Below are 27,954 nucleotides of genomic sequence, written 5' to 3'. Positions count from 1 at the left end.
TGAAAACCTAGGAACCAGCTCACTCAGCTGAACTAGATGAGAAAGGTCTATTGGCTATAGAGGCCTCTACTTTAAGCTTACAGGGCCCTCACTTGCACAGGCTGGAGAAAAGAGGGAGGGTGAGGGGGAGAGTGAGTAGCTTGAATACAGTATAATTTTCCTTCTTCTGGGAATATTTCAAGGGTATTCTACAAGTGTCAGGGAACCAGTGACTCATCAAATAGTCAAGTGTTGGTTTTGGAAAAGGGAGAGGAAGTCACTGCTTTGGAGCTCAGTGATGGATTTGCACTAAGGTAAGATCTCATCTCACCAGAGGGACTGAAATGCTGGCAGTCATCCCTTGCTCGTTTCTGACTCTGGGAGAGGTGCCATGTCCCCCAGACTGTGAAGTAAAACCTCAGTCCCCTGAGGACATAGAGGAGACAACTCTTGTTCTCTGTCCCACAGCACTGGCAACAGGAGGTGGGCAGAGGATCTGTTTCTTGGTTACTCTGGGCAAATATAAGTTATAGAAGAAAGGCAGGCATAGGGGAGAATCTTGACAGATTTTTTTACCCTTGGTCCTTATCTCTATTCCACTTGCTGACTTTGGAAATAGAGAAAACAGAATGGTTGATTTGGAAACAATGAAAGTGAGTTGGGTGGGGTGGGGGAGAAACAGAGAGGGAGGGAGAGAGAGGAGCACAAGAAGTGGGAAATAACAATGGATTGGAGTTGACAAAAAATGTAGTTCCATGTATAATGCCTACTTCATACAAAGTCATGTTACAGTTCATGTGGCTAACGTGTTATGGGGGAGAAAACGAATTGAGGTTGAGACACATCTATGATTGTATCACTTCTTCCCTTACAGACACCTTGGACAAATGCCAGAACTTTCTAACCACTTCTGTACACTCCAGAAAGTCTACAATTCTCTTGTTCAGTCTTTATTTTCTTTAATAATGAAGTGTGTTTGGATGCTTATGAATATTTGGTGACACGTTGGGTAGATTTGGGAATGCAGTCCTGGGGTAGTTGGATATGTTCAATCTCATCTTAGTAGGCCCTGATGATGGAAGTGAGAGGAAGGCAGAAGGCTGTGGGTTTGACCCTAATTGTTGGCAGTCAGTGTTGGAAGCTCTCTTTAGAATGTGACATCTATGTGACAACTTGGTGTTCAGCTTTAGCTTCAGTTGCAATTCAAGGATGCCAGTGAAAGGGCCGCTTGATAGCCGTGGTAGCTATGTGCAAAGTGAGAGCTTTAATGCAAGCCCTCAGACCTGCTCTTCTCTTTGCGGATTTCTTGTTTGCCTAATTTTTTTTCACAGTGATATGGAGAATCCTTACTTTATTTTCTACTTTTCCAAACCTGTATCTAAGCAGCGTGGTGTTGTTAGAGAAAGCCACATAATAGGGCATGGTAGTATCTCAATAAATTCATGCTCACATCCTTACATGGGCCCTCCTGATGTCCCATTAGTTCTCTCACCACACTCCATCATACCACTGCCATTCTTTCCCAACATCTGACCATGCTTAATGTGTCTTCATTCTGAACTTCTGACTTCTCCTCTTACCTTCAGAGGCAACTGATGCCATCAGACAGGAAATTCTTTAAACTCATCCAGCATGTCTTTACCTGCCTCTACAGCAAAACCAGCCTTCACCTGTGTTAGTTATTGGGTGTTCGTCCTCCTAAGGCCATTCCCCACCCTGCGCCTCAGATCCTACCTACATTTTTCTCTCTTCACAGGGATTTACACTACCAAGACAGCTCCTCAACTGGGTCTTTCCAGAAATAAAGACATACAGCTCTCAGTCTGCAAAAGAATTCTCTTTGTACTCACATTGTATTTCTCAGTTTTAATAGCTTCTTCTAACCATTCTTATTTCAAGATTCTTTTAAACCTTTTCCAATTTTTTTTTTGACAGGATGAGTTAGACAGAGAGACAGAGAGAGAGAGAGAGAGACAGAGACAGAGAGAAAGGTCTTCCTTTTCCATTGGTTCACCCCCCAAATGGTTGCTGCAGCCAGCGCGCTGCACCGATCTGAAGCCAGGAGCCAGGTGATTCCTCTTGGTCTCCCATGCAGGTGCAGGGCCCAAGCACTTGGGCCATCCTCCACTACACTCCTGGGCCACAGCAGAGAGCTGGACTGGAAGAGGAGCAATCGGGACAGAATCTGGCACCCCGACTGGGACTAGAACCCAGGCTGCCGGTGCCTTAGGTGGAGGATTAGCCAAGTGAGCTGTGGCACTGGCCAACCTTTCCAATTTTCAGAGCCAAACTTCTCAAAAAGCTATCTATACTTGAACTTTTTCCTTCCTTATCTTCCACTCATTTCTCATTCTTCCTCCATCTGGCTTATGCCGTGTCACTTTCCAACACAGCTGAGATGCTCACTAATGTCTTTTTTGACACTCATACAGTCCAATGAGAAAGGTTCAGTTTGCATTTTCTTGATCTTTCTGCCATATTTGACACCCCAGATGATTGATTCCTTGGATTGCCTCCTCCATTGCTGGCTACGGTGTCGTTCTTTTTGCATCATAGGTCTTCTTTACCCTGCCATTAAGCATTGAGGTTCTTTAACACATGGTCTTGGACCTCTTCTCATCCTCTTTTTCTTCTATTTTCTCTCAAAATCTACTCATATTTACAGCTGCCATTGCCACACAAGCAGGGATGACGTCCTAGCAGGCTCCAGCATAGTTTCACCACAGAGCCTCACATCTATCTGTACAAACACATTTCTACTCAGTGTCAACATTTGCATGTTTCACAGCCACCTTGGATTTACTCTATGCAAAATAATACATAAGCTTCACCTCAACCTGCTCTTCTCTTAGTGTTTTCTACTGCAACGAAGGACATCACCATCCAGTCAGACACGTGGGAGTGATTTATCCCATTATCTTCTTTTCACTCCAACATCATTCAGTAAGGTAGTTGAACTTCTTTATCTTCCTTCTTGTACTTTGTATGCCTCTACATTAGTTCAAATCACCCTTACTTCCTTCTCAACCAAGACATTCTAATAGCTTCCTATCTGGTCTCCCTGGCCCCATTCTGGTACTCCTACAAACTACTCTCCATTCTTCAACAAAAGTGGTTTTTCCAAATGAAAACCTAGTAATTGGTACCAATATTCTTCCTGCCTCCATTCTCATTAACTATCTATTTAGAAGTATTTAAAGTTTAATTGCTCTTTGTAGCAAATAAACAAATAAAACAACAAGAACAGAAACTTTTAACATAGCTGACACTCTTTTCTTGTACTGATCCCTGACTCCTTCTCTGGTCGTATTTCCTATCATTTTTTTCTTCCCTTTAATGTGCTCCTGTCACACAGTGCTTTCTTGTGTTCCTAGATTAGGCCAGGATCCACATGGACTCTGGGGATTTTGTATCTTGCTATTCCATAATCCTGGAATGAACTTTATTTCCTCTTTTGCTTACTCTTAAGATCTCAAGGTAAACATCAAGTTCTCAAGCATTTTACAAGCCTACACTCTGGATCAGGTTTATTTTGTTATGTGGTAGTAGAGGATCATAGCACTTATCCTTGTTTGAGATGCACATGTGTTGAACTTAAAAATCTGTATTTTTGGGGCCGGCACCATGGTTCACTTGGTTAATCCTCTGCCTGCGGCGCTGGCATCCCATATAGGCACCGGGTTCTAGTACCGGTTGCTCCTCTTCCAGTCCAGCTCTCTGCTGTGGCCCAGGAAGGCAGTGGAGGATGGCCCAAGTGCTTGGTTCCCTGAACCTGCATGGGAGACCAGGAAGAAGCGCCTGGCTCCTGGCTTCGGGTCAGTGCAGCGCCAACGGTAACGGCCTTTTGGGGGGGTGAACCAATGGAAGGAAGACCTTCCTCTGGGTTTCCCACACAGGTGCAGGGGCCCAAGGACTTGGGCCATCTTCTATTGCTTTCCCAGGCAGAACCTCCTCCTACGCCCCTTTCCTTGTCCTTGTCCTTGGTCTAAGTGACCCCAGGTTAGGCACACACCACCCAGAAGCATACGCCGCTTCTCTGCTCCTCCTTTTACTTTCGGTTCGCCCGGTGAATTCACATAAGGGATTGATCATCTCAGGATTCAGAACCAAGTTATCTTCCCTCACTCGAGAGAGGTGACGCTTCGGAGACACCGTGCGAGCATATGGCCTTGACCTAATGAATCAAGGAAGTCCCCCACTAAGCACAGAACATACGTATGATCTGATACACCACTGTCTGTTCGTCTAAGGTAGGGAACCCCCTGCAGAATGCCATCAGCCACTGAGGTGCTAGGAATTTGCTTTGTTATGGCAGCAGTGCTGTACATGTCTTTCCTTTGGCTAGAGTTGGCGAGGCACACCGCTCTTAAGTGCTCAAACATGGGAAAGATACCCCCTCTCAGAATCCCGCACAGATTACCAAACATAATGAATCTGTGAGTGATAAGAGCCTGACACTCCAGGTCCCTGCCTCACAGACAACAGTTGATGACTTAGGGAGAGAGAGCTCTGACAATGAAAATGACATGACAGCAGACAATGTAGCAATGCCTGGTCAGCCACCCCCCAAATACTCATGGGATGAATTTAGACGACCTCAAGGCAATAACCCATGCGAGGTCATCCCATCCGCACCCAGTGAGGATCTCCACATTTGTGGCAGTCCCCAGGTACCCCAGGCTCTCAGGGCAGCTGCTAGACCCCATCCCACCTGCACATTTGCCGTAAATGTAGGAGTGGATGCAGAATTCAGGCCCTGGATTCCAACGCCTGTAAAAAGGCTTCTGCTAACCAAGGGTCGAGGATATGCTTGTGTTTTCCAGAGAATGCAGGACAGCCCATTTGGGTACCAGCCAGAAACATCAAGCCTGCAACTGACAGCCAACGAGAACCAGCTGAACAAGACTGAGAGTCTGCCTTGTTAGCGGATGCACCTGCCCTAGCATCCTACCCTGAGGAACTGCCCATAGCCACATCCTTAACTGTTTTATACCCCACTAGCTCTGGTCAGCCACTCAAATGGCCCACAGCCTGTGTGCAGTCATGCCATTCCTGATTAACATTGTTTCTCATTCCTACCCCCATCGAGCAAGCACTCCTGTGGTCTCCCGTTTTGAGCGCTGGTTAGTCAATGATGGGTAAAATCCCCTGGGGGACAACCTAAGACAGGCATAGACACATACAGAGACCACATGGAAATGGGGTCAACAATGGTATGGCCAAAAATCATGCCTCCCATTGCTCAAAAATAAATGAAAAGGGGGCAATGTGGTGGAATGAGAAGGCCATGTCAAGATGGCCACTGGCAACAGAAACTGCCTGGCAACAGGCTGTGATTGGATGGCTTCGAAAACTGCCTGGCATCAGGGTGTGATTGGTTAGGGCATAGACCGCCCCTTGACCAGATTGGCTGCCTTGGCTATATAAGCTTTGTAGCAACTGAAATAAATGAGTCCACGGGCTGCTTGCCTCAGGCCTGCTTTCACCTGACTCCTGGGGTCTGTGTGGTGACTCTGCGCCTCTTGCCCCCACCACGCTCCTCCTCCCAGAAACGAATCCACAGCAACAATAGCAGAGAGCTGGATCGGAAGAGGAGCAACCGGGACCAGAACCGGTGCCCATATGGGATGCCAACGCTTCAGGCCAGGGCTGCACCCAGCACCAGCCCCAGGACTCATGTAATTTTACCATAACCAGAAAGGGATTATATTTTGGTTGGTTGATCATATATACTGATTTATATTTTTGTCCAGGCCTAATTATTAATAGTACCTTCCCTAACTGTCCAAAGTATCCCATATTGGGCCATACATGGTATGGTCATCTGTATATACACAGAAGACACACCAGAGCCAGTATAAAGATATCTAAGGTTATGAACCTTAGATTTTATTTATAGTTTTGCCTGTAGAATTGATTATGGCAAATTTTAACACAGGTTCTTATTGGCTTGTGCTACAATATTTAAGCTAGAATATTAAAGATTTACAGGTTTTTGACAGGCGGATAAGAAGAAAGGTCCCTCTAAGTAAAAGGAACACATGAAAAAGGACACAGAGATAGAAAAAGTACCTAAGATATTTAGGAGCATAGGAGGCTGGGCTGGAGGAGTAGAAATAGGTTGAAGAAGGTAAATTAGGGCAGATATTTTTATTATGAAACTAGGAGAGAATATTTGATGTTGGTGAATAAGATGGTCTACCACCTCCTTTAGATAGTTCTGATGGGAGCACTGTGGGGAGCAACTGAGACTAGACTAAGTTACTGGAATTAAGACTTATTCTATGCATCTGCTCTCCCACAATATGGCGCTGAGAGAGAGCCCAAACAACCTCTATGCAGCTGCCTCTCGCCAGTTTGACTGATAAGCTGCAGGAGCTGATCCTGCTCCTGATTGGAGGAGAGCTGCGTGCTCGGCGTGTGGGCAGCAGAGTTGGGATTGGTGGAAGAGGACTATAAAGGAGGAGAGAGTCAACATGCACCAGGAACATCTGAAGGAACACCTGAGCAGCCCCCGAGAGAGCCGGCCGGCGGTGTGCCGCTCCTCTGCGGAAGCGGGGAAAGTGGCAGGGGGAGCTGCCCCTCCACGGAGGTGGAGGGGTCGGCAGCCAATCTGGGAAGGACCAGCAGCAAACCCGGGAAGGGCTGAGCAGACAAAAGAACAGTGCAGGGTCCAGTGTCATTCCTCCGCGAATGGGGGAACGACAGAGCACAAAGTAGATCTGAAGTATGCAAGAAAAGAATATAAAACATGCATAATGAAAGGTGATGAAGGTCAACGTTGGGCAGTAGAAGTAGAGAAGAAAAAGGACTTGTACATAAGAACCATTAAGAGGGAAGAAGTGAAAATATTTGATTGAGGAATGACTGGATTGGGGAACCAGTTACTCAACAAATATTTTTTAACATCTATTTTGTGCCTGATAGCTTGTAGAATATTACAGTACAAAGATAAAAAGACTTAACTGCTGATTTCAAAGATACATGTAAACTAATATCTACAATATATACAGCATAGATATTAGAATGGGAGTATGTTCAAGGGAAAGTTAAGTCAAAAAGAAAGAACTTTCAAGTCTTCCTGGTTCAATAAGGAAAAGCATAAGAGAGCAGGTAATCTGAGCAGAAACTGAGAGAAGGAACAATGATGGTGATTGGGAATGAGAGCAGAGTGTTCAACACCAAGGCTCATGTCTTACACATTTTTGTAGTGCCATGGCTCTGTATGGTGTCCAAAAGGTAGGAGAATGATAAAATGCTGGTGTCTCACAGGAGATAGTTATAAATGGAGATAGAAAGAAGATGATGACACAGTTAAAGAGAGGAAGGAAATGACAATGCAGAGATCAAACTTAAAGACTGCTCTGCTGTCTTCCACATCCTGAATAGTGTCATCTTAGTTTGAAAGAGTTGATTCTGCCTTTGAAGTTTGCTAGCCTACAATTAGGAGAGTTTACCCATCAGGAGAATCTGACTTAATAAACAAAGATACAAATTTCTATCCTAACTATATTGAGAAACTTTGAAAGATTTGATTATACTATTCTTTAAGGGATAGGGCACAGATTTAAAGGAGTTAAGAGTCTTGATATTTTCTGGAATTTTTCTGCTCATCTTTAATTGACAGGGTATTTACTTTTAAACTTAGTTTTCAGGTCAACCCAATTATGCCTCTCTGTGACACATGCTCTCATTTCACCTTGGCAGATTGGTTTCATTAGAAATAATCCACGGTGGGGGTAATGTTAACATAATATTGCTTCTAAACTAGGCACAGTTTGATGAAAGATTTGGATGTACTTGGTGGGTTGCTGTTCCAATTTCAGACGTTTTGCTGGCATTCCCTGAGAGTCTGCCAACAGCAGGGGATGACAGCTAAATGGGCTTTTCATACTCTGAATGTGGCAGTGGAGATTTAGCCTTGTGACTCTCTTTAAAAACCTTTGGGAACTGATGATCGAGAGGCCCTGAACTCCTCAGGGAAATGTTATTTCAAATGAGTTTGCCAATTCCAAATTCACCAGTTAAAATTTGAAGATGAATGAGGTCATCTCTCACATTTATGCATTGTTTAAACCAATCTGCAATGCAATATCACATGCATTATTCCACTTGACTTTATAGTAATCCGGGGTTGTAGTCAAGAATGGCTTTGCTTTTTCCATTTTATTGATTTTATAGATGAGAGCTAGGTTTAAAGAAAGTAACTTGTTTGTCCATAGTTGCATAGATAATTAAAAGTTTTATGAGGTCTGGGAATCAACTTAGTATATTCATTCCCAGTCTAGTGCTTATTATACCTAATCATGAGGTCTTACTGGTAAAACTTTAAATATATTCATTGAATGAAAAACAATTAAGTCTCCACAGCAGATAATGTTCATACCACAGATTTAGGAAGACAGGTATAAGAGAAACAGAAAAGAAACTAAGTTGAATACCTTTGCTCTTCAAGGATTTAACTTTGGTACACCTTGCTGTCAGCACAGGGGTGCCTTTACTAATTCACTAATCCAGGAGGATGTTACCCAATCATAAAGCAGGAATATCCTTCCAAGATGTACTAGGAAGTCACTGTAATGGTAATATCTTATGGTTATAAGCTACATTTAACTAAGGTAATATGCTTAACCTGTTAATGGTACAAATAGGCTCATTTTTGAATACTGAATTTACTGCATCCTTAGTTGCCTTAGCAGAAAGATGTTGCTGGTCCAGATTCTTGTGCCTGCCACAGTGTTCCTGCAAGAGATGGGAGCAAACTTTCTTATTGTTAGGTAGGACCAAAGGTACTTTGAGGGTGAACTGTCACTGTTGTAGCTCTTTGGTTCATTCTCATATGGATTACTCTCAAAGTGCTTACAATGGCTGTTGGATCAGGGAGAACTTTAACATAAGCCCCTTGTATAGATGGAATCACTCCCCTTTCTATAAACAGTAGACTTTGTCTTTGAACCTGGGTCTTGTCTTGTCTTGTCTTTCTGTCTTTCTGTCTGTCTGTCTTTTTTTTTTTTTTTTTTTTTTTTGCCAGGCAGAGTTAGACAGTGAGAGAGACAGAGAGAGAGAGTTATAGACAGTGAGAGAGAGACAGAAAGAAAGGTCTTCCTTTCCGTTGGTTCACTCTCCAATGACCGTCACAGCCAGCACTACACCAGTCCGAAGCCAGGAGCTGGGTACTTCCTCCTGGTCTCCCATGTGGGTGCAGGGACCCAAGCACTTGGGCCATCCTCTACTGCCTTCCCGGGCCACAGCAGAGAGCTGGACTGGAAGAGGAGCAACCGAGACTAGTACCCAGTGCCCCAACTGGGACTAGAACCCAGGATGCCGGTGCCTCAGGCGGAGGACCAGCCAAGTGAGCCACGGCACCAGCCTGAACCTCGGTCTTCTACACATGCTCCATCTTTGTTTATTGTGATACCCTTTTTGAAGATTTGGGGAATTTAAATGGGGGAAATCCCAATCCATTCAAGAGGATCCAATGTTGAACATCAGAATGGAAGCTGTTGAAGCCTCTTTCAAAGGTTTTAAACAGTTCTAACCTCTATGAAAATTTACCATATAATCACAGTAATGTCTTTATCACAACAAAGAAAATTAGGAGGGACAAGCTTTGATAAATGCCCCCAAATAATTACAATTAATGCCCATTTGTCTTATGTTTATCTAGCTTACAGAAACTCTTTAAATGATTCTTTCTAGAACCAAAGAGTCAAGAAGAGCATTTACATAAAAACATCTTTATATAGCAAAACTATAAACAAGTTGATGTTTTGACTATCCAACTACTTGATAAAACAGTGTCCAAGACTATTGAAAAATCTTAAAGCTTGAGTGTTGCACAAATATTTGGATAGACTTCTGTATAGGAGCAGAACTTTGTCCTGGAATTTGAATATTGAATGAAACCAACAAAGAGGTCTTAATAACTCTATAGGAATAATAAAAGTATTCTTATATAAGCATCAGACTCATAAATCCTTACAAAAGCTATGCTTCACTCTGTTGTCTAAGAACAGGAGCAGAATGAGCTGTACTATGCTGGAATGCTTAGAACGAGGAGCAGTGGAAAGAATGAGGAACAAGAAAAGCAACAGAGTTCTGAGTCCAAACAGGATAAAAAGTCTGAGCTGTATGTTGACACTAATTCTAGGGTTGGTTTATGACTGTGTGAAAATGTTGGTGCCAATGGATTAGAGAATGAAAAGTCATAAAGTTAGAGGATACAGGGCACAACTGTGTTGGCGTTGAATAGCCAGAGGGGTTCAAGTTCAGTGGTGTTCCTTCCACTGATGATGGCAGTTGAGTAAACTGTGGCAATGACATCAATGGTACTTGTGGTGGTGTTCTGGTTATGTTTTGTCTCTTTTCAAGGATAGGAATCTAGAAGCCCCTGTCACATATTTGGGAGTCTTACAATTAAGCTAGAATTCTTGGTAATCTGGAATAGAATTGTTCATTAAAGGTAAGGCTTTGGTGGACTGAGTGGTTTAAAATATGATGAAGAGCCTAGAAATTTGAAAACCATGCACTGGGGTTTGTATTATTTGGGTTCTCAGTTGGAAACAAATGATACACACAAATGAAGCATTTGAGATCTTAACAAAAGGTCTGCTTAAAATATAGTAGGCAGAGTTAAAGGGTGGTGAAGCACTTTATGGATTTGAACTGCAAGGTCCCTTACTCTAGGCATGAGAAAGCAAGAGTAAAGAGCAGTTACCCAAACCCATACAGAGCAATTGCTGTGGCTACAAGAGGGGGTCTTACAATAGGAGCGGTAGACTTTGGTAAAAGAATCTATGCACTGCTAACTTACAGCCTTGTAGGGAGGGTCAGGAAATAAATTCCTCCTTATCTTTCTCCATTTGATCTCCTCCTTGTGCAGCCCATGGACTGCACCAGCCTGAAGCTGGAAGGTTAAGGTTAGCTGGTTGATGAAGTACATAGAAGTCAACTTTGAGGGGCAAAGAACAAGGTGTAAAAATTGGAGCCCATCATGGTGGGCTAATGAGACCATCCATCACAGGCAGCTGCTTCTAGTGGCACTAGATATCTTTCAAGAGATTGAGTAACCCAAATTCCTACATTCTTGGCTCACAGTCTGAAGAAGAAGTATTTTCTCTGACTATGGAAAAAGAAATATCTTATCTTCTGGTGCCTGAGGGCTAGAATATCCAAAAGTCAAACAAATAGTTTGATTCTGTGGTTTGCCAAATTACAAAATCAGTTGACTTTAAAATCTTATTAACCATCTCTTAAAGCTGGGATAGTGAAATAGAATAAGGCCCTATGGATTAGAATAGGAGTATGTGGAAGAATTCAGGGCATAAACTCACCATTCCACTGAATCTTCCTGGCCACTTGAAACAGCTCTTCTATTTCTAATAAAATGTTGCAACCTTGCCTGAAGATCCTGTTACTAATTCCTGCAGAAAGCCAATTCTTTTGTCCTCTCCCCATCAACCTCATTGACTCTAGATTCATCAACTTTGCTTCTAGAATAGTTGGGATGGAGTCTTTAAAGTTAAATTTGAGAGGAAAAATGTCATACTCAAACATGTTACAATAGTTGAAATATCTTTAAGCACATGAAAAGTCCTCACAATGTCTTCCTGATTTCTAAAACAAGAGCCATTAAGCATCTCTGAAATAAAAATGTATCTGTAATTGATGGAACATTAGAGCTCATTTGAAATCAATATTTTCTTTCTGGAGAGAATAGGAAATGAATATACCTCTTACAATTATGGGCATAAGTACTGTAATTATCATTCCTACTTTAAAGAGGAGAAAACTGAAGCACAGGACAGTAACTTGCTCAAAAGTTACATTTGCTAGTAAGTGATAGAGCAAAGATTCAAACCCAGGTAGTCTGACTTGAAAGGCTTACCCTTTGCCATTGTACGATACTGCCTCTTAAAAAGCTCAAGGAAGAAATATATTATTCTAAATCTTAATGTTGGTCTAGTAGAGGGTGGGTTGGAACTCTCCATACTTTCTACTCAATTTTGGTGTGAACCTAAAACTGCCGTAAAAAAACAACAGTGTCTATTAATTTAAATATTGACATAGTATAGCAACAATTAGTTCCGTGATTTGTGAATTATCAATAAAGTATTTCTCTTGCAAATAAAACTTTTAATCCAGGAACCAACATGTGAGGGAGTCTTTCCTAATCTATCCTGATGCTTGCTTACTGACACAGGAACAAAAGACCATGAGGTCTCTTGGGGTTAGGGTTAAGGATAAACTCCACATGGGCTGAACAACATGGTCTGCCACTATTGGTTAGCCAGATTGCTGGCATCATTAATGATCCCTGAGCCCTTATAGAAGGCTGATTAATGGAGCCGGGTGCTGTGGCATAGTAGGCTAAGCCTCCACCTGCAGCGCTAGCATCTCATATGGGCGCTGGTTTGAGTCCCGGCTGCTCCACTTCCTATTCAGCTCTCTGCTATGCCCTGGGAAAGCATCAGAAGATGGCCCAAATCCTTGGGCCCCTGCACCTGTGTGGGAGACCTGGAAGAAGCTCTTGGCTCTTGGCTTTGGATCAGCCCAGCCCTGGCAGTTGCAGCCATTTGGGGAGTGAACCAGCAGATGAAAGACCTATCTCTCTCTTTTTTTCTCTCCCTCTGTCTGTAACTCTGGCTCTCAAATAAATAAAATCTTAAAAACAAAAGAAGGTTGATTAATTTGGGCATAACCCTCAGAAAGGTCATGATTGATCCTCACTGGATTGTGCAAGAGCTACCATTTTAAAACCTGTGAATGTTTTATAAAATGTCCTGGTATCTCCAACAACACTACTTCTGACAGAGAAACCTATTTATTATAGAGGTGTTAGAGAATGCATTTATAATGCTTCAGGGATTTAACTGGCCATATCTTACCACCTCTAATAGTCTTTATAGAACAGTAGAGCATCCTATGGAGTCTCAGTTACTGCTGTAGAAGGGGAAGAAGGGGAAGAATATAATGTGAGTTTGGATATTACGACCCAAGGAATAAAAATTTGCATTGTTTCTCCACTGGATGCAGGATCCCAGTTAGCTGAAGTGCTTGTTGAAGATAAAGACAATATAGAATAAGAAACAGAGGAAGAGAAATATAAAGACTAGCTATGGTGGCCACTTGATGCACCACTCAGATCATCCTTCCATGAAAGAATTGTGGCCCCAGATCATGCAGAAATCTCTGAGTTTTCAGTGCTTTCATGGATTGGATTTACTGTAGACAGATTCCTCACTCAAGTTCATGCCACTTCTTGGGTGGCCTTTATTCGGTAATTTATCAATGGAGGATTTTGAAGACCTGGTCATCTCTGCCTGGCTGAGGACAAATGAATGGTCGTTCTGTCTTTCAAGTACACATGGGTCTGGCTAGGACTGCTGGGCCAGCGTTAGGACCTAACTCATTCCTTTGTCTTCTCTGGTTTTTCCCTCACCCTTTCACAGATCTTGAGCCCAAGAACTCTCTTAAACAAATATCCAGCCAGTTAAATATCATCTCAGAATCTACACCATAAAGAACCTAAACTGCAATCCCAGTTACCCTCTCTCAGTTATAGAAATAAGGAACAGAGCCTCAGACCATATTTCTTTCCTTAGTGTAGTGTGCGTGTGTGTGTACTTCCTTTCCTTTTCTGTCATCTCATTCCAGCTCATACTTATATGATGTGCATATCATGTGTTTTAGTGGGCAAATTTATTATTTGGTCCAGGAGGCAGGATATCAGTAAGAAGAATGGGCACTGCCTGTAATAGCAGATGAGGCTTCACTGTGCTTCCCACTCATGAAATGTTGACTTCTTGGTTGTCCTGGGGAGGATGTTATCTTGTTAGGAGTAATGTTTTTGGAAATGTTATGAACAGAGGAAGGATCTGGGAGAATGTTAGCTAAAGTGGTAGACTGTGATGGATATTACCTATTTTGACGTCTTAGAATCTATAAATATTCTTTTCACCTTGGGAAAAGAAACCTAAGATTGGTGGGAGGTAATGTTTTTCTACAGAAATGGAGGAAACCATTGTCATGTAGCCACTGTATGGCAACACACCCATAGTGATGCTTTATTGAGCCTTGCTGTCTTGCAGGGTGAAGCTGTGAGCCTAATCAGCACCACTCTCCAGCCTTGAAGCCCAAGTGCGAATCAGCCTTTCTAGTAATGTGGGACAGGCCAGCAAAGGGCCTAAGGGCTATTTCTAAAGAATAATAAACAAATGTTGTAAGAGAAGTTTTAATCTGCAGCTCCCTTATGATTTGTAAACCTACAAAGGCTTATCTCTGCTACTGTTCTTACATGAGGGGTAGCGTAAATCTTGCTTTAACTTTGCCCAGACAGCTCAGTGCCCCAGGGCCCCAGGCTGGCATCCCACCTGTAACTTGTTCTAACAAGCACTTTGTTGCTGCATGGAGTCTTCTTCTTCATTTCCTGCTTAGTTTTGGCAGGGGGTACTCTGTACTTCACAACACCAACGCTACACTCAGACAGCCTTCTGGTGGTTGGGCATTGTCATGTGACCAGCATGGAGCCACAGAATTCCTAGCATGAAGCTCTGAATGTTGAAGGAATAAGTGGCATGGCCACTTAACAATTATTCCTGCACTGTGGAAGAGTCATGTTCAGTGCCTTTATAATAAGTGGCTGGTGGCTGAGGAATACTGGTGAAATTCTCTGCAGTCCATTTCTAGAAAGGATTTTGGCTGGATTTCCCTTGGTTCCTGCAAAGTCTGGTTGTTACATCTTCTTGCCAATTTTGTAAGGTACTAAATACCTTACAGTAAATTATTGTGCAGCCAATTCTTTTTCTGCTTATGTTAGCCAGAGTCTATATCTGTGATTTACATTCCGAAACCCTAGCATACAAATCCTCCAGGATACTCCTAGAAGTACAGCTAGCTAACAGTGTTGAGGAGGAGTTCAGGCACTTAAATTTCAGGGCAAATCAGTGCCAGGTAGATAAAGACAGATGAAAATGGCAGATGGAATACCTCTCCTGCCCTTTGCCCTAAGGAAGCCTGGATTTCTGGATTTTGTAGTGAGGGAAATGACCCTTTGATGGCCCAACAAATACAAAGGGTCTTCAATAAATTCATTGAAAATCCATGTTACGGAAAAGCCATGCACTGATTTCAAAATGCTTTTGTACCAAAATAAGCTTGTCTTTTCATTCCCTTTTTCTACACATATGTTAAAGGCTACTTGTATAAGGAACAGGGACTTACTGTTCTTCTGAGGCTCTGACTTTGTTCCTTGTAGCCTCTACTCTAGTTTTTCATAGTTATCTGTGACATCAGGACAGTTTGTGTGGTCAGGAACCCAACGGAGGTATTTCCCAGATATTTCCCAGTTTCGGATAAATAGAACTCCAGTTTTATTGATGAGTGATAACTAGCACATCAAGGAGTCACTATATCATAGACTTGGGCTGATGGTTGAATAGCCCAGGGTCATCTTGCAGGATCCCTTTCTAATTTTGCAGTGGCTATAAAACTGGCAGAAACAAAAAGACCTGTTGGCTTTTCTGTCAGTAACTTCAGAGCTTCAGCCCTCTCCCTGTAGAGTAGTCTCCTAATTTAGTCACTAGGTGCATTCTAAAATTATATGCAAGGCCTGTGAAAATCATAGCAATGGTAAGAAGAGGTTATTTGGCTGACCCTGAAGATGGCCCACATACCGCCAGGCAATCCAAGTTTTTTTGGGTTCCCTCTTGACTCATAAAAATCTCACTGCCACAAGTAAATAATAAATCTCTGATTTAAATGGCAGATATTAAAGAATATTATGCTAATCTAGGTAAAGCTAAAAGATAAAGGTTAGTTTACAGCATCTGAAAGATAGGAACTAGGTTAATCCCTATGCTGGCATCCCATATGACCAACAGTTTCAGCCCATGCTGGGCTTCACTTCTGACCCAGCTTCCTGCTAATGTGCCTGGGAAAGCAGTGGAGGATGGCACATGTACTCAGACCTCTGCCACCCACTTGGGAGACTTGGATAAAGCTCCTGGATTTGGCCTGGCCTAGCCTTGGCCCTTGTGGGCATGTGAGGAGTGAAGCAGCAGAGGAAAACCTCATGATGTGTCTCTACCTCTTTCTCTGTGATAGGCACCAGCTATCTCTTGGCTAGGTGGGAATCATCAGAGGAGCATAACTGTAATACTGGCTTGGGTCATATCCACACATGAGCTATCATTTTAATGTACCAGGAATTGAGAGAATATATAGAGTCTTATGGGATTTTTAAATAGAACTTCCATCATATTCTTGTTATAATTTATCAAGCACTTACTATGTGTCAGGCACTGTGTTTAGTAGTGCAAATTTTCTGCTTTGAGATAATTATTTATATAAAGGGAACCAATTTCATGTATTTCACATATACAGTTTTAAGAGCATAATGATACCTCTCATGCTACCCTTCCTCCCTCCCTCTCATACATCCACCCTCCATCTTTTCTTATTTTTCTTTTAGTTTTTACAATGACATACTTTTAATGTACTTTATAGTCACAGATTAACCTTCCACTAAATAAATAACTCCAGAAGTGGTAAGCAGAAAAAAAGCTGTTCCACAATAATATAGACAAGAGCTGTAAACAATAATCAAATTTCAAAGTGTCAATTTTGCTCAAATGTATTACATATTTGTATCTTGTATATTAGTTACCATAAATCAAGGAAAACATGATATTGCCTGTTTGGGACTGGCTTATTTCACTAAGCGTAACAGTCTCCAATTGCAAACATAAATAATGTATTTCTTCTTCGAGCTTTCTTTTTTAAAAGATTTATTTATTTATTTGAAAGCCAGAGTTAGAAAGAAGGAGAGATGGATAGAGATCTTCCATATTTGGGTTAAATCTCCAAATGGCTGCAATGACCAGTGCTAGGCTAGGCCAAAGGCAGGAGCCTGGAACTCCATCTGGGTCTCCTACATGGCTAGCAGGGGCACTAGTACTTGGACCATCATCTGCTGCCTCCGCAGGCACGTTAGCAGAGAGTTAGACCAGAAGTGAAGAAGCTGGGACTTGAACTGGCACTCATATGGTATGCCAGCTTTGTAGGCAGTGGCTTAACCCACTGTACCACAACACAGGCCCTTGAACATTTTCTTATTTCATTCTCTCAGCCATGCTCTGTGGTGGGTTTTATTGTGTCCTTTTTACAGATGAGACTCAGAGAAGATTAAGTCACTCATCAGAGTCTGTTTGGGGTAAGCCAGAATCCCATTTTCTCTGCTCCTAAAGCCCAGGCCATTTTTACTGCACTCTGGAGATGAAGCAAGACATTGTAAAACTTGCTGCCCACAGATAGGCATATTTGTCCACTTGGGGCTCTTCCCTGTCCTTTTGAGGTTAACAACAACCAATGTGTTTTTAACCACATATCCCTGGGTACCACTGTCAGCTTCAGAACCCCAGGCTGCCCTGAAATTCGATCTGACCCAGTGTGGGATCTCTCATTATTCTTCTGTTCTTTGGCACACAGTTTCCATAAAGCACTACATCAATCCAGTTTACCCTGGAACAAGTTCTAAAAGAAAGCACATTACTTTACATGCATGGGGAAGAGAAGATAAGGGGGTTAGGTTTGAAACAAACTTGCTTTGTGAGAGTGCTTTGTTTTGTCACAAGGGCCTTTGTCACGTGGTGCCTTAAAAGAACCCAAACAACCAAACCACCGAAATGAAGAGTGGCTTTAAAGCCATACGGTTTGAATCATCCTGTTCCATAGAGTAACTGAAATAGGAGCTGAAAATGACCTGCTTGGCCATCCTACCCTTCCGGAGTCAGTTCAATGTTCCCTGCAGAGGAGGCCGCCTGAATCCTATTGGGTTTGATGAGCTACGTGTCGGGGACTCCTCATTTCCTGTCCTGATGAGTCGGTCATCTAACAGTTCTTACTCCTTGGACATTTTCCCAACCCCATGCCAAAATTTTCCTTTGCTCTAGCTCATCTCATTATTTCCCCTTTACTCCTGGGCTTCTGACTTGTTCTATTGTCTCTAGAAGTTTCCATGCTTTCTAAAGGCTGCCAGTTTTATTTAGTGATGTCTCCTGCCAGAGCATTTCTGAATGGTCATTAGCACATCACCTCCCCCCAAGAGGAGAACTTCCAGAATGAAGCCTGCAGTCTGATGCTGGGAGTGGTCTTGAGAGGTGGTGGCGTCATTACCTGAGTTTTCTCCAGGCTTTCTTCTCACAGTTAGCGTTTATAAAATTATCTATTCATGTAGCCCAATGACAGAGAAACATGCGCACATATCTCAGAGGGATTTGTAGGGTTGAACACATTGACTTGAGATTTCTTCAACATTACTTATTTTCTCTTAAATATTTATACCTTAAATACCTCTATGCTTGCTTTCATACAACACTACATTAAACCTGAACCAATTAAGTGAATCCTCCATGTACCAGTAACCTGAACAATTCTCAAATAAATTTTCCATTCCAGAAAGTGCTTTATGCTAAGCCTGTGACCTCAGATACCCCTTGACGTATTATGATGAGAAGATAAATTCCAGTTTGAGGAGCATGATTCTAAAAACACAATGTGGCTGTTGCAGTAAAGCTAGGATAAGGAACCGAGAATAAAGCAAGTGATGATAAGAGTACAGACAACAGAACATGAATGTGTTTTGCTTGGGGATGAATAGACTCGAATTCTAAATCTCTAAGACTCAGGACAAGTTATTAACATCTGTGATATTCAGCTTCTGCAACGGGAAAAATGAGAATAACAGATCTTGTTTTGAGGCTTTAGAGTAGCACAGTGTTTCGTATAGTTGGCACCAAATAAACATTACTTGCCTTTTCCTCTCTTTGGGGGAGGGCCCTGGAGGAGATAAAGAAAAGAAAACTCCTTCTGGGTTATTTATCCTCCTGGTATTACTTTTTCCAGCCCCATTCCGTCACTGGACTAGAAAACTTTCAGCTCACAGATTGAGCCTTTACTTAGTGCCTCTGCCAGTTCAGACCAAACGTGGCTACATTTGAAGGGCCAACCCTTACCACTGAAAAGGACTTGGGATTCATCTTGTTGCCAAGGTTGTACTGGGGTGGATGATGGGCATCTCTCCACCTTTCTGCACTCCAGCTCTCCTCTCTAATCCCCATCTTCCATCGGAGGCTCAGCTTTGGTTTCCTGAGCGCATGTCAGTCTGCTGGGACTAGAGCCTTCTGTCAACACCACATCTATCCAGCTGGGCCCAGTATCTGCTTGAGTTTCCCTAACCCCTTCTCATAGGTACCGAGCCCAAGTTATGGTCTGGTCTTCAGTGTTTGTTTTGTCTGTTTTATCAGCCCACTGTGTCAACCTCCTTCATGTGCTTAGAGGCCCCATAATCTGCATAACCCTAATTAACTCCTTCCCATGAGCACTAAGTCAAGTTGATGGCCAAGACTTTGCCTTTATGTATTCTTGTTGTTGTTTTTAATCAGTGCAGTATCTGAATCTTTTTCTGCCTGGGACTCTGTATCTGCAGAGCTGAGGTGGTGGGTAGGACCTCACCTCTCACTACAGATGCCTGAAAGGCCAGATGCTCCTGCCTCAGCCTCTCATTTTGGAACCAGTGATACACAATAGCACTGCACAGATAAAAATTCATTCCAGAGGCTGAGATGTTGACACCAGTGTCTCCTAGGGTCACTGGAGACACCCAATCCAGACTGTTCCTACAGTTGAGCTTCTGGACACCTACTCTCTGTTCACTATTCCTGTTCATTTATGACCTTGTTTCTTGGACTTTTCTTTCTACTACCTGAGTTAGTCCATGCCCTTCCTTAAACTCCGCCCCCCCCCCTTTTTTTTTTTACTTTAGATAGCTGCAGTCCCTTTCAGTTTGCCTTCAAGGACCCTGACTCAACAAATCCTACTTCAATCCGACTGACCTGAATTATGATGCTGCCACCTGCTGGCTTCATAGTTTAATATCTGTACCTTGGGAGATACTGTGTCCTGCAGGAACAAGGGACTGCATTGTTTTTTGGGGTATGCACTGTAATGTCTTTCCAATCTTTTGTCAATGATGCACTTGGTTCCATAGATGTTGGGGGTGCTGTGGGTAGACAGCCTTCAGCAAGCAGCTTCTTTTGTGACTCCATCAGCAACAGAGAGCTACCTTGCCAGTACCATCTTTCAGGGTCATCCTCTACAGTGACTAGTCCATGCAACTGTCTCCGCCCAAGTGTGGACAATTCTGAAGGGCCATTCTAGCTACAGAGATCCCTGTGGGGTTTCTGAGGCTCTCTTTGCAGGTGCATTGCAGTTTGACCCCTCTCTCTGCCCAATCCTGATTCTAGCTTCTCCCTTAATCATGTGTTGATCATAATAAACCTCCTCTACATTGATCTCCCTATTAAAGTTGCTTCCTGGAAAGCCCAATCTGTAACAATTTTAATTTTTTCAGTGACAAGTTGTCAGGGCCTAGTCCAGTTTTCACAAACTGTAAGTGCAAAAAGCCATCTATTCAATAACTGGGAATTAGCTTTATCAATGGAGAAGACTACCCTTCTCTTGCCTGAGACTGTTTCTCACTTGTGCTCTTATGCCCTCTCTTCCCACCTCTTCTTACTTAGCTATAGCTCTCTCTTCATCTTCCTCCAGTTTCTTACATGTACTTGATCTCAAGGCATTGTCCCTGGTCCTCTTCTCTAGGTGATGCCAACTGCTTCCATGGATTGTAATCACCCAAAGGGCGTTTTGACAAGTCTGTTAGTTATAGCCCCAACACTTATCACAAAGCTTGGCACTTAGCATGCAATACAATAAATATACATTTTCCTAAACAAAAGTCTATATCTGCTATATTTCTCTGCTGGGGAAGAGAAGGCTAACCCAATAGCAGCATGAAAGAGTCAGGAGGAAAAGTTTAACTAGTGTTTTGAAGCAGAGAAAGATAATATTAAGACTCCTAGGCTCTTTTTCTCTTTCTAAGCACCCTTCTTCAGTCATGTCTTCTTCCTTATTTACCTTCTTTATTCACATTAAAATGCAATGATTGGCCTGCGCAGCGGCTCACTAGGCTAATCCTCCACCTTGTGGCGCCGGCACACCGGTTCTAGTCCCGGTCGGGGCACCGGATTCTGTGCCGGTTGCCCCTCTTCCAGGCCAGCTCTATGCTGTGGCCAGGGAGTGCAGTGGAGGATGGCCCAAGTGCTTGGGCCCTGCACCCCATGGGAGACCAGGATAAGTACCTGGCTCCTGCCATCAGATCAGCGCCGTGCACCGGCCGCAGCGCGCCAGCCGCGGTGGCCATTGGAGGGTGAACCAATGGCAAAAGGAAGACCTTTCTCTCTGTCTCTCTCTCTCTCACTGTCCACTCTGCCTGTCAAAAAAAAAAAAATGCAATGATTGACGTTGCTAAAGTGCTATTCTTAAAGGTATTTTATAGGTCTCAATGCAAGTGGAAAGTATAATGAGTAATGATTAGAACCATTTTAAAGTTAATCAGGCGCCTTGTGTTTGCCTTTGCAAAGGAGAACCATCTACCCTCTCATTTGAGCTACATAATGCTATGAAACCATTTGTATTATTTTCACTTTACGGATGATGAAAGTGAAAAGGAGTTTTAACCTTTCCACCACAAATTACATAGGTAGTAATGAGAAGATCGGAGGTCAAATCCGAGTCTCTTTCTTTCTAAATCTCAATGCTCTGTTTTTTATATCATGTTGAAGACAAAAGTTTGGCTTTCCAGATAGGGAGGATTAGTCAAGTTCGAGCTCACATTGCTTCTTAGTAAGACCTGCTCTATTTACCAAATCTGAAACCCAGTTCCTTTCTGTGGTGGATCTTGGAAAAGAAAGGCCCCTCAATACTTCTGTTCAGTCCTTTAACTTTCTCCAAAGGACTCCAAGATGAAGAGGAAGCATATTATTACTTGGAAAGTCTATACAATTCACAGGTTTTAGGGACATTTGTCCTGGGAATCAGAGTGTTGACTACAATAGAAAGAACAGAACCAAACAATACAGCACAGAGATGTGCTACCTCTACTGATTCCAATTCAAAAGTTTTACCAAGTTTTGATGGAGGCAAAAGTGCCACAGTGAAGCAATTTTTTTAAATGAAGAAGTGGAAAGGAGTGACTCCTTAAAAGCACCACACAGCACCCAAACCGTGCTCCGATAGTGATCTAGCTCCAGGCCCCAAACCCGTCTCCAAGACATGGTCTTACTCACAAAGCCCCTCATGCTGGGATGCCAGCTGTGACTATGCTATACTTTTCCTTGGAAACAAGCCTTCCTCTCCAGTTTTCCAAGCCTGTCTGTCTGACCATGTTCTTGGCACACTGTTTGGTCACAGCTTGGAGATTTTAACCTGCTTGAAAAATACTGTGAATGAATTTTCCAGGAATGCTAACCTAGACTTGAAAACAATGTTTGATCTTAAGTAATGTTTCTTTTTTTTTTTCCCACTCTCATGCACAAAATATATCTCAATAAGCCTCTGTGTGCATGTTTATGGTATTAGGAGACTGGAAAAGCAATTTCAGCATGTAACGGAGGGGAGAAAAGAGTGCTTGAGTCTTGGGCTGGAAGGTTTTGCCCTTGATCTGATTGTCTACAGATGTGATGGGCAAAGTTATTATCAATAATGTGCAAGAATTAGCAAAATCTTAGTCAAGAAAATATAATATTCAGTATAGACCCCTTAAAAAGGCTGAATAAGTCTTAAACTCTATTTCCCTGCAGCTGTGTTCATCATCTGGAAATTATTTTTACCTGATTTTTAACTAGTTCAGTTGGGCTACCTGTTGCTATTACTGCTTCTGCTATTCTTACACCTTTAGCGCTCATAGCTCCTGAGTGTAAGGCTCCCTTGAACGAGTTCTGGAAATCACTTGGCCAAAGCCTTACAGCCCTAAAAGTTGGGTGTTCATTATTATCTCTAGTTAGATGAGGATGCTGAAGCATGCACAAGTCAAGAAAGTTTCCAACATTTACTCAAATATTACAAAATAGCTAGTACTGGGGCAGGTGTTCTCACTCACCAGTTTTAGCCACCATTTGAGACGCCAACATCCCATTTCAGAATGCCAGTTCAAGTCCCTTCTGTTCCATTTCTGATCCAGCTCCTGGCTAATGTACCTGGGAAAGCAGCAGATGATGGCCCAAGTATCCCTATAACCCATCTGGGAGACCAGGATGGAGTTCTTGGTATGTGACTTTGGCCTGGTTCTGACCTGGCTCCTGTGGCCATTTGAAGAGTGAACCAGAGAATGGAAGATCTCTTTCTTTCTCTGTCTCTCTCTCTTTCTCTGTTACTCTGTTAAATAAAAGAATGAATAAATAGTTGGTAGGGAGGATTATGAATGTTCCTGGTGAACACAAAAAGACAAATATATGAAGTTTTAAATATACCAGTTACCCAGATTATTGTACATTGTATACATGTTTTGGAATGTCACACAGTACCTCATAAATATGCACAATTATTATGTGTCAATTATGGTATAAAAATAATATTAAAAAATCTTTTCTAATGTCCCAGAATGGGTAAACAGCAAAGGCTATATTGAAACCTGGAAGTGTTTCATTCCAGAGACTACACATATGAGAGTAATTCAAACAGTTGGTGGGAAGTAGAAGTAGAAGTTTATTTTGGTATAAGAAAATTTTGAAATCCATGCAGTTTTTTATAATATGTATTTCTATGAATATTTTGTAGGTCCCTCATAGGCATGAATTCAATGAATTTTTTGCATCAAAATAAACTTAACCTTTAATTCCATTTTTCATGAACTTTCTGAAGGACCTTGTGTAACAGTGAAACAACCGCCCCCCCCCCCCCCCCCCAGAAGCTGCCGAAGGTGCTTGCTTGCCGGAGAGACTTTCCAAAGTGCCTCTAGGTTCCAGCTCTTCAGCCTTAGCTTCTTACTCTTCCAGGAGAGCTAGGGAGGTGTCTATGTGCTTTCAGACCAAATGTGGGGTGAAACCCAGCAAAGGAGAGGCAGGGAGCTGAGAGAAGATGAGTTTAGCAAACACACTTTCCCTCCTTCAGAATGATGTTGCTGGCCTTGGGCCGTCCTGTTTATTAGCAGCAGAGACAAAGATCTGTTCTGTTGAAGAGTTTTATGGCATACCAACAACTGCGTCTGTGGCCTTTCCTCCTGAGAAAGGCAAATGTTGGGCAACAGTTTTTGATGGAATAGAATACAAAACCTGGTGTCAAGCCCACCTTAGGTAGGGAAATATGCTCCGTGGGTGTCGTCACAAAGACAAGCCATATTGGTCTTTTATAAATTTAAGTTTTCAAAAGTACTTTTGGAATTGACAAACAGTTGTATACACAAGGGGACTGAAAATATTCATTAAATATGGAGCTAAAAGACAAGCTTATTTTGGTGCAAAACATTTTGCAGTCTATGCAGACAAGCCAGAAAGTTCATGGAAAATATGTAGTAGATAAAAACTATCCATGAATTTCAAAATTTCTTTTGCACCCAAATAGAAATATTTTAATTTATTGTTTTCACTAACTTTTTAGAATACTCTATATTCATTGTGTACCACATGATGCTTTGTATTATGTGACAGGATTAACTAAACTGCTAGCATTTGTGCTACCTTACATGCTTATTTTTGGTGGTGAGAGCATTTAAAATCTATTGTCTTAGGTGCAGGTGTTGATGGTGCTTGGAACACCCACAATCCGTATAGGAGTGCTTGGGTTCAAGCCCCTACTTTGCTTCCCATTCTGGCTTCCTGCTAATGCCTACCCTGGTAGTCGGCAGGTGTCAGCTCAACTAGCTGGGTCCCTGACACCACATAGGAGACCCTGATTGTGTTTCCAGTTCCTGGCTCAGCCTGGCCTAGCTCTTGCTGTTATGGGTATATGGGTAGTAAGCCAGCAGATGGAAAAATCTCTGTCTTTGTCTCTATGCCTGTCAAACACAAAATGAAAATTTAAAAAGCAAGTCTATTCCCTGACTGATTTTCAAGAATGTACTACACCATTAGTAGGCCGGCGCCGCGGCTCACTAGGCTAATCCTCCGCCTTGTGGCGCCGGCAATCCAGGTTCTAGTCCCAGTTGGGGCGCCGGATTCTGTCCCAGTTGCCCCTCTTCCAGGCCAGCTCTCTGCTGTGGCCAGGGAGTGCAGTGGAGGATGGCCCAAGTGCTTGGGCCCTGCAACCCAGGGGAGACCAGGATAAGTACCTGGCTCCTGCCATCAGATCAGCACGGTGCGCCGGCTGCAGCGTGCCAGCTGTGGTGGCCATTGGAGGGTGAACCAACGGCAAAGGAAGACCTTTCTCTCTGTCTCTTTCTCTCACTGTCCACTCTGCCTGTAAAAAAAAAAAAAAAGAATGTACTACACCATTAGTAACTACAACCACCACATAGTAGAACAGATCTTCTGAACTTGATCATTCTTTCCTACTGAGATTTTGCTTTGACAACCATTTCCTCAACTCCAGCCCCTGGTAGCAACCATTCATACTGGTCTTTTGCTGGCCCAAGTTTTAGTTCTTCTTTGCTTCCTGTGAGTGGGGCACGTTCATCAAGGTGATTTGCAGGATGTCAGAGGTTTCTTAGTAGTAATATCTATAGGGGGAAATACAATTTTGATTTTTTTAAATAATGAAGGGAGGGGTTCTTTTAAAAGAGTTTTTTTGGTGACATATAACAGAAAAATAAACTTCAGTTAGTGTAATAGGGGCTGGCATTGTGGCGTAGTGGGTTAAGCCACTGCCTACAATGCCAGTATCCTATACGTGTGTCGATTTGAGTCCTGGCTGTTCCTCTTCTTATCCAGCTCCCTGCTAATGTGCCTAGGAAAGAAGCAGAAGATGGCCCAAATGCTTTGGCCCCTGCAACCATGTGGGAAACCCAGAAGAAGCTCCTGGCTCTTGCTTTCAGCCTGGCCCAGCTCTGGCTCTTGCAGTCATTTGGGGAATGAACCACCAGACAGAAGATCTCTTTTTTCTCTTCCTCCCTCTTTTCCTCCCTCCCTCCCTCTGTCTCTCTAACTCTGCCTTTCAAATAAATAAAATGAATTCTTAAAAAAATTTAGTGTAATAAAGAAAACATTGATTACATAACTGTAAAAATCCAGTGTTTGGGTACATTCTGGGCCAGTTTTGATTCAGTGATTCAATGAGAGAAGCAACCATTACTTTTATTACTCTGCTTCCTTCTTTCCCAAGGCATTAACATAATTATAAAATCCTCCTATTAATTAAGATGGTTGTTGGCAGTAATTGGGGACAAGTACTTTGTTGTTTACAGCCAGAAATGAAAGAAGGAATCTTCTCCCCACCATCAAACTGAAGTACTTTTCTTACCTGTGATCAGTTTAGGACATGAGTATGTCCACGAATCAACCACTGATGTCCTGTGATTTGGGACCGATGAACTCCACTGGCTCTAGAATGATTTCAATCAGTCATCATCATAGCTATTTCCCTTTTACTAGTTATTGGGTCAGGACTGGAGGTCAAGCTCAGGCCTAGGCCAAATTGGAGACTGCATTTTTTGGCAATAGTGGTTGTTTCATGGTGGATGGAAGAGGAGGTGAAATGCAAGCTAGGGCTACAAAGATGAAATTACTTCACAGAAAAAAGAGGTTCATGGAAAATGCATATTCTGAAAAAATATTCATGGATTTCAAAATTTTATACCAAAATAAATTTATTTCAATTTCAGTTTTTCATGCACATTTTGAATTACACTTGTATACTGTACATGTCAAAAGGTAAGACCAAAATAATAGTGATTTATCAGTACCAAATTTTTGGTAATTGGAAAACATGTTGATATAAAAGAAAACTAGCTACACTACTTTACATTAACCCAATCTTAATTTCATGGTGATTCTGTAATCACCTACTTATCCAAATAGATGAGCATTTCTTAGCTTATATTCTATGCAGCACTGAGGCCAGTGAAGCAAGCTTGTGGAGACACCATTTCTGGTCCAAAGATTTCAGGAGTAACTCTAGGCTTGAAGATACGTTTTGTTTTTTCTTTAAAATTTCCTTATTGAATTTCTCTATAAAATTACAATACCATTTCAGACTACATTCACTGCACAATTGCAGTTATGTAAATAGTAATAAATGTCTTCTACACCAATGATCCCAGAGATAAGTAATGTTAATAATTTAGTATGTTTTCTACAGTTTTTGCATATGTATAAAAACTATGACCATATATGTATAGTTCTTTCTTTTTATAAAAAATGAGATTGTGTATTCCATGTTACTCTGCAAATCTTTTCTCACTTAACAATACCTCACTGATACACTTCCAATATCTATAACTATAGATATAACTTATTCTTCAATAGATTCCTGTTATAGATGTGATATAAAATTTATCCAACCATTTTATTATTGGTGGAAACTCAAACTATTTTAATTTTTTTTGCTACTGAAAACAATGCTTTTTCAATTGATTTAATCCAGCATAATGGCTTTTTCTAACAGACTTTATCAATGAGTTCAGCCTCAGATCTTGGTCCTACTTAGCACAGAGACTATGTAAATATTTATTCAAACCATTGTAATATGGTTTTCGAACATTAACCCAAGTGTTGAGTAACTCATAGGGGTACATTTCAAGGCATTTATGAGTCTCCAAATTCTGAACACCACTTTTCCAAGATAGATTTCATAGGAAATGACTGAAACACAGGTGGTTGGGTGAGTTTAATAAATGAGCTAATTGTGAATGTCAGGGCTGATTTAAGGAAAACCAATGAGGTAGACTGAAGTAGCCTAGATATAGAAGGAACCTTTACGTTTTCCTTAAACCTGAAGGGAGAAAGAGGGAGTTGATACTGACATCCAGAGAAAGAGCTGCAGCTGGAGAAGTAGGCTGCTTGGCCTAAGCAGTGATTTTTTTTTTTTTTTTTTTTTTTTTTTTTTTTTTTTTTTTTTTTTTAGCTAAAAGTGTTTATTAAACGAGTAATACTTAGCAATATATTTAAGGGACATGAAAGAGTTTGGGCATTAACTGCAAGGAAAAAG

General features: G+C 42.0%; 1 long non-coding RNA gene across 1 annotated transcript; it reads left to right on the top strand.

Moving 5' to 3' along the window:
- Positions 1-25,966, top strand: LOC149126324 (uncharacterized). The gene is made up of 3 exons (XR_016235913.1): positions 1-293; positions 23,057-23,141; positions 25,760-25,966. It is a non-coding gene; the product is annotated as an uncharacterized LOC149126324 (long non-coding RNA).
- The last annotated feature ends 1,988 nt before the right edge of the window (positions 25,967-27,954 follow it).

Source organism: Oryctolagus cuniculus, chromosome 6, assembly GCF_051225735.1.
Source record: "Oryctolagus cuniculus isolate XC-2025 breed Fujian yellow rabbit chromosome 6, ASM5122573v1, whole genome shotgun sequence".
NCBI lineage: Eukaryota > Metazoa > Chordata > Mammalia > Lagomorpha > Leporidae > Oryctolagus > Oryctolagus cuniculus.
Note: the sequence above shows the minus strand (reverse complement) of the source record. Positions and strands in the feature narration are given on the sequence as shown.